Here is an 8,085-nt window from a genome sequence, read left to right on the forward strand (position 1 = left end):
AACATCTCATGAGAATTAATAGAAATTTTATAGATGAGCTTCTCAAACACCACCACATTCCTTCCCATCTTCGCACCAGTTTAGGAAGCTTAGATTTCAAGAACAATGACCTTGCTAAATGTGATACGGTCCCATACATGATTTTGCACAACCAGGAAGTCAACATGTAAAGCTGCAATTTAATGCACACTTATTTGGGAGTATGTCCAACTAAACTCAGCGGGTCTGACTTTCGTAGAAACATTCACAGGATCAGGAAGTATGATGGTAGATTGTTAGGTTAGATTGTGGTGCAAATTAAAAAAAAAAAAAAAAAGACCAAAACTTGCATCCTCTCACCTTTTTTCCTGCTTCAAGTGACTATATGAAGCTTTTGCCTATAATGGGTAGTGGTGCATTAGTTCCTTTCTATCAGTTCCACTGCTGGTGGGGTGATGGCATGACCAGGTCGGGTCTCAGGGGCATTGCTGCAGCTGTCGTCAATTTCTCTGCTCCTGCCATTTCAAAAACATAGAAGTTGGGAGACAAGGAGAGACTGATGAGCGATTGTTCTCCTTTTCCCACCTGCTTCTTCCTTTTTCCATCCATGTTGCCTTTCAGAATTCAGAAGGTAGCAGGAGAAAGGCAAAGGAGGTATGGGGATTTGAGGTTTTGATGGAAGGGGATTAGCAATAGCTGGAGGGCCTGATGAGGGGTCAGTGAGGGATATCATAAGTGGGCCTGGGGAGGAGGGAAGGGGAGGACTTGTGGAGTAGAAGGAGTTGCAGCAGGGGCTACCATTGCCACCAGAATTAGGTAAGGAAAGAGCAAGGGAGAGGAAAGAGCAAAAGACTGAAAGAAGGTTTAAATGAATAAAAATATCGCATATACCCCCATATGTACTTCTCTTTTTACAGTCACAACTCGCTTTGTTGGGCTTGGTGGCTGTGTCGCACCCCAAAATGCCTTGCAGCTTGCACAACCCACTTCGTAGGCCGCATTACGCCCCAGAATGCCTTGCGGTTTCTGGGTAGTGCCAGCACGCAACCCACAGTTTAAGAACTGCTGCCACATACCATTCTGCGAACAGAATGGCCTTCATTAGATGCCAAAGGAGGTGGAGTTGGCTCTGGATAAATATTTCTGGGAAGAGTCAGCATTCGGCATGTGTTGATGTTCTATCTAACAACTATGATATGTATGATACTCAGATTCAGTATCTGATTATTGTTCTGCATTTGGCATAGCATGTTTGATAACTGATTTTTATCACACATACTTTATCAAACGTAGAGCTAACAAACACTGAATATGAATATCTTAAACAGAAATGTCATCGTGCAACAAATGATGAAGGCCATCCTATTCCCAGGATTTGAGTGGCGCATGAGTTTTTTTATTTGTTGATTTAACTTGGAGAGCTAGACCTGAACTCAGAAAGTTTAATTCTGCATTACAGCATGATAAAACGCAGACAAAATGCATTCATTTGAAATGGATACAGCAAACTGTGAAAGAGTGATCCAAGATTATTCAGTTTGCTTTATGGTTAAACAGAGACTTGATCACATGTTGTAGGCGCAAGTTCAACAACCTAACCACCATACTAGGTTGGCTTTCAGTCACAAGCACATGATGGGAAACTCTTGCTCTTTTGAATTACTGCGTGGGTGCATTTTAACAACCTGCAAACCTGCGCTTGCAGCGCCCCTGTTCTCTCACTGGTGCATTTTTCAGCCTCGTCTTAATAAGAGCGTAGATGGCTGATGAGATCTGCTGATTTTTTTCCCCTTTTTTGTGCCAGCAGGTCCTTCGACAAGAGAGCCAAACAAAAGCACACTGCTGGGGTTTTAGGTAATTAAGATACAGAGCCCTGAACATCATGTAAGCACTCGCTGCTTACACAACAGTAAATGCCCTGTGTTTATTAGGTAATGCTGGGTGTCTGGAGTAATTATACTCTGCAGTAAGAGGCAGTGAGGGTTCACAGCGTACCCATTCCTTACTCAACAGCGCTCTTGTAGGGAGTGTAAAAATGAATTTGTGTGTTGGCTGTCCTCTGTGATATTGAGTTGAACAGCAAATGTTCTACACAGGGTACAGATCCTGCAGCTGTTGCACGAAATCGACGCAGATGTTACCTGGAAAGAAAGAACCCCAGAAAGATTTTTTTTTTAATGCACACACCCACGCTCAGTTGCTCTTTCCAGTCAAAGGAAACCTCAGGCAGTTTAGCCTGGAAGGAAGCCCGGAGTCACAGAGCAGGCTCTGGCAGGTTCAAGTGATAATAGAACACGTTGGTTATAACTCAGGTGTTCTGCTTGAGAGCCTGTTTGGGAACATATGCTCTGGCTGGGAGAGAGAATAAATCAGTTTTAGCAGATTTTCTTTTCTTTTAAAGTTTATCTGAAATTACAATATAACTTTATATTAAGTTGTAAGTAATTTCTGTTAAACCAAATTATTACTGTAAAGATTTATTTGCTCTGCTTTTGCCTGGCCATTTCTGAGGAAAAAAAAAATCTATTTTTCAGTGTTTGTACAACTGTTGAAGTGTCCTTTTTCTACACCCAGGCTCTTTTTGTAGTCCATTCACAAGGAGGATTCAGTTCTATGTTTATCCCGCCCTAACTGCATGCACAAAGATGGCCACGGTGAGGGGGTGGGGAAGTTCTTGGACCAAGTGGAACTTGGGCTCACCCAGCAGGAGGTGTGTGGTCTGGATCAGAACCAAAGCAGAGACAAAGAGCCTACTCTATCACGGCTTCACCCCATTTTTTCATGCTCCCCACCAGCAGCGAATCAGGAAGTTGCATAAACTTGGCAATTGACTTCCCAACTGGGAAGCTGCTGGAAACGCTAAGAAGCGATGGCTGCCAACTGGGCTGGGCCTCACATGGCACCCCCTCACGTGACACCCTGGCATAGTACCTGGGTCGTATCACCACCCCTCACTTGCTGCACCACTGCTTCTCACATGCTATTTTTAAAACCAATCTAGATAAGCACACTAGACAAGTCGTTTCGCTTATCTAGATAACTAGATAATATAAGCGAGTATGACATGTAACAAGTCCTTAGCTCATAGATAAAGAATGAGGATAAATCCACTATGGAATTCGTTAGAATGAATTTTCCATATTTCCCATGAGTATCTAGTAAATCTGCTGTGAAGTCTCATTTGGATCAGATCCTCTATCACCACCATGTCTCAGAGCCTAGAAGCCACATCACAGAGCTAGTGACATTAATTGGGACTCTCCCATTGCCCTTCCCTCTTCCGTATTGCTTACCAGAGATAAGTGGAATGAAGGTGGGAAAGGTAAGCAGGTTGGCCTTTTTCCATTTCCCAACAGCCTTCCCTGCATTCTACTTGGGTATGTCATAATACGTTCCAACTGTCCTTTTCTGGTAATTGTCCCAGGTTAACTCCCATTCCCATTTTGGCCACTTTTGCAGTTTGGAGAGATTTGGGACTATGGTTGAAGAATTCTTTTCATGTGCAATGTGCAGTGTTCAGGAGTGTTCAGTCTTCTTCCCTAAGTCTATAGAAGACTAATATGTTCTCTCAACAATGCTGACTGAAAGCTTTGTACATTTTTTTTTTCCAAAAGAGAAAGCTATCTCTCAATGCACCTGTAGCCATGGGCTATAATTATCTGCACTTTTCAAAAATGCTTTATGGGAATCATGTAGAAACCATTGCTGCCAAATCCTGTCTCACTTTTGATTGCAACAAAAACTATAACAAGGCAGACTTCCATAACAAATGGGTTTGCAAAGCAATTTATGACACTTTCAGATGTGTAAGGATGTACATCTGACTTGGAGGTTCACGTGTCCATGCTCCACCAGGAAGCCCTTCATGGTAAAAAGATTCACCAGTGAATCTTTGTGAATGTATACATCTATGTGTATGAATGTGAATCCAGTGAATAAATGTATCCCTTTATTTCTTGCCAATAATGCATAATAAAAATTTGGTAGCAAATGCAAAAGGACTGTAATGGGACTGCAAAACAGTTATTTTGGTCGTACTCTAATAATGACTAGAATTGTGTATGCAGTAAGGCAGAACTGGAATGGGGAAGGGTTTGCTACCTCATGCCTTTGAGTATTGTTCTAGAGCTTGGCTCCTGATGCCATTCTTGGCTCTGTTCCACACCCCATGCATCTCCTGGACCTCCTTGTGTCACCACTGCTAATGTGAATGTTTCTGCAGTACATTTGAAATGATTATGGTGATTAATGGAGAATAGCCCCTCCCACATTCTCTTCCATCACACTTTCTGTGGAATGACACTCTGGCAGCAAATGGGGAGAAGTAGGGACTCTTTCTCTTCCCCTCTCTGGCAATAAAGGGGCTCTGGTGGCAAACCATAAATAGACATGGAGCCCTTTTCTTCTTTCTGGTACCAGGGTCCTGTGGTTGGCAACCTTCAGTCTCGAAAGACTATGGTATAAGCCTACAGCACCCGGTATTCCCAGGCGGTCTCCCATCCAAGTACTAACCAGGCCTGACCCTGCTTAGCTTCCGAGATCAGACAAGATTGGGCATGCGCAGGGTAACAGTTGCTGTAACCATTAGTTTTCCCAAGGGCTACTTATACTACAGTAGTTCTTGGGAAAGCCGCATTTCTCAGGAACTCCAATGGACACCAGGAAGGTTGCTGTTGGTGGTAGGAAGGGAATTCTTTTCCAAAGCAGATTAAAATCTGAGCCAGAGAAGGTTTTGGGGTTTGTAACGCTCACCTTGTGTTTGAGGCAAACATTACAAATCTCAGCAACGCCATTTATTTGGAGAACCAACTTGTTAAGTCAGAATGCCTTGGGATCAGTCTACAGATTTTTTTTTCTTCATTTCTGAATGCTTCCACATTCTTTGCTTAATATTTTAAACACGCATAGACCATTTTCATTCCATGAGGTCAAAAACTGTAGAGATGGGCAAAGCTAAAGAGTGGTTTTGATCCTCTTTCTGGGTTGTTGCACCATGCTTGGAGGCTGTTAATGCAGAACAGAATGAGGGCAAGAACTTGCATGTATAACTTCCTCAGCCACCTTTGAGTTCACATAAGTGAATTCAATAAGTTAACTTATTCCCTTGTGAATATGCACATGACTGCAACCTTACTTGGTAAGACCTTCCACTGAACTCAGTGGGTTAACATACATAGAGTTTGGCTGTGCATCTATTGTCCATGAGCAAGTCATCCCCCCCCCCCCAAAAAAAAAACAACACAGGTCAGGCATAGTGAATTGGATAGCATTTCTATTTTAAATCAGGTTAGAGGTCAAGGGAGTAGAAATAACTCATAGTGGTACTTAAGGTGCGGACACATAGTGGTATCCTGATCCTCAGGGCCAGTTCCAAAGTTCAGGGGCCTTGGCAGAAAACCTATTAGTAGGTCCCTTCCTGCTTGAATGGGATTCCCCTGACTTGTGGGGCAGTGGCAGTGTGCAACCAGTTTTTTAAAATATTTGAAAGTTTTTTGCCACTACTCATGGCAGTGGTACTAGTGGAAGCAACATTGACACCAAGCCAGGGTTCCCTTTTTTACAGTGTTTCTCTCAGGTGGCTTTTGAAATGTTTTAAAAAATTGCCACCCTCGTGGTGGCATTGGAACCACCACCTGAATTTCCAGATAATGCTTGTGATGCAGTACTTTTACAAGCAATTGTGGGAAAAATCAAGATGGCAACTGTCCCGTCCAAATATTGCAACTCCCTTCTAATGCCCACTTTTTGGCTAATTTTGGCTAATAACCCTCCTTTTCCAAGAACAACAGCTGTGGTGTGCAAAGAAATGAACAGAACTCCTTATCAGTTGAGCAATTAACAAGAATTTATTGCTACAAACACACACACTCCCTGCCTCTTGTCCAGAGGCTTTCCCTCCCCAAAACCCCACTTTACTCAGTGGGTAAAGGTCTGAAGCCTCCAGTTCAAGTCCAATCCAGTCTCCAAAGCACAGTCCAGTCTTCTGCAGCAGAGTCCCTCCTCTCCAGCAGTGTCCTGGCAGTCCTCTCTTCTGTGTCCTCCAGCAGTGTCCTAGCAGTCCCCTTCTCCCATAGATCTGGGTCAGGTAGCATCTCCCTCTGGGACAGGGTAGCTCTGTCTGGGCAGCTTTGCTCCTTCTGAAGCTGCCTTTTATCCTTGTATGTCCCATTAAGTCCAAATGCAGCTCAGCTGTGAGCTACCTCCTTAGCTCATTCAAAGTCCCATCAAGGGCAAATGAAGCTCAGGTGTCCATCCAGGTCTCCATTGGCCTTGATTGCTTACAGTAGTGGAGCCAACCCTGCCCTTCCCAGAGCTGTCAAACAGCTGTCAAAATCACTGTCAACGGAATCACTGTCAACACCACATCATCCACATGATAATCTTCTGATCTTCCATTACAGCAACTGATAGCCCAATCCTGAGCTGCCTGGAGCTCCCAGGCTTGGCAGCTCCACAGAGGGCTACCGCCGGATCCTGCACCTCCCGTGCTACCGCGGGAGGCTCCTCCAGAGAAGGGGATGTTTGTCCCCTTCCCCCGAGTAAGGTAAGCAGCCCATCAATGGGGCTACTCACTTTAGCAGCGACCAAAAGGTCAGCACTAAAGTAAAGGCGCTCATGTAGGGCTAGCAGTCCTGCAAGAGTGCCTTGGATCCTGCGGAGCTCAGCTCCGTGGATCTGCCTCTCTCCCTCCCCTGACACGCCTCCCCCACACCCCTGGCCACACCTCCCCTCTCCCCGGAACGCCTCCTATTCTGCAGCCTGGCAATCCAGGATACCATGGAGCTGCGGAACCTGAGCGACCACCGGGCGCTAGCCCAGTGCAAGCCTGGCAGTGAGCCCCACAAACATGCCTTACGACACATTTGCGACTGTAGTCTGTGGTGTGGAGCTGTGCCGCAGACCTCGGAATTGGGGTCTAAGGCTGGCAAGAGTTTCACTTGCACACCACTGATACTACAGGGACAGCACTAGTTGTTTAAAAATTTTAAAACCAAAAAGAGCACTGGAAAAAGGGGGCCCAGGACACATGTCCATGAAAGACCTTGTCAGGATACTATGGACCTAGCATATATTCATGGGTGCCATGTGCTCTAAGACTGATTTGTGTCAAAGTTTCAGAAAGGAGTTTGTAGGAGTGCAGTCTTGGATTATGCATTGGTTTCAACCAGCTTAATTGTGACTGTCACAAAAACAATCTACCCAGAAGCAGAACAAAAAGGGGGAAAATGACCAGGGGAAATGTAGCTGTTTTTCCTGTACCTGTCATGTGGGTCTGCATCTGACCAGCTTTGCTGGTTCTTCTGGTTAAACAATCAGGCATAGATTTAAGGGGGTCACACTGTCACTTTTCAACCCTGTCATTTAAATGCTATCTAAGCAAATAATGCGCACACAGCAGTCCTTGATGGCAGGCTTTTAAAATGTATCAGTAGTAGACACTCAAATAAACATGCTCTTGGGTGACATGCGGTTATATGGAAGCTGCAGCCTCCTCAAGTTGCTGAACAAATATTTGTGGATGTAATTGTTAATGTATGAAATATGAGAAGAGCTTAGGGATACTGAAGTATATTTGTCCTGTTGGAATGTACAGATCCTTAAAATATATGTAGATGTTCTCATTGCTGGGGATGGTGCCATGGCTTTTAATGTCATTTTTCTTGCCAAGGAACAACAAAATCAATCCCATTAGCTTCAACACCTTTGCCTTTGTTTTGAGCTCCTGCCTGAAGAAAATTGGATTTCGCCCCATTCCCATTGCTTCACGAATGATTAATCTTTCTAGCTGTGTGCAAGTAAAAACAGTTTCTCTCATTTTCATCTTCAAAATCATATTCATTTTCATTAGTTTCATTTTTAATGTTAAATATTTTCACCTCATTGTTTTTTTTCTTTCATGTTCATATCTATTTGTTTTCATTACTTTTATAATAACACAGGCCTACAGAATAGAGGGTCAGAAAAGTTTTTCCTAAACTTTATGGTGGTTTGATATGAATTTGGGGTGCCGATTCCAAAAATGGCATCCGTTTTGCCCTATCACGTCTAGTTTTGGAGACACAGCATAGCCTCATTAGTGAATGGTTCAAGCAGCTTCCTCATGAG

General features: G+C 43.9%; 1 pseudogene; it reads right to left on the reverse strand.

Moving 5' to 3' along the window:
- Positions 1-4,442: 4,442 nt before the first annotated feature.
- Positions 4,443-4,562, reverse strand: LOC136654997 (5S ribosomal RNA; annotated as a pseudogene).
- Positions 4,563-8,085: the final 3,523 nt, after the last annotated feature.

This window comes from Tiliqua scincoides, chromosome 5, assembly GCF_035046505.1.
Source record: "Tiliqua scincoides isolate rTilSci1 chromosome 5, rTilSci1.hap2, whole genome shotgun sequence".
NCBI classification, from domain to species: domain Eukaryota; kingdom Metazoa; phylum Chordata; class Lepidosauria; order Squamata; family Scincidae; genus Tiliqua; species Tiliqua scincoides.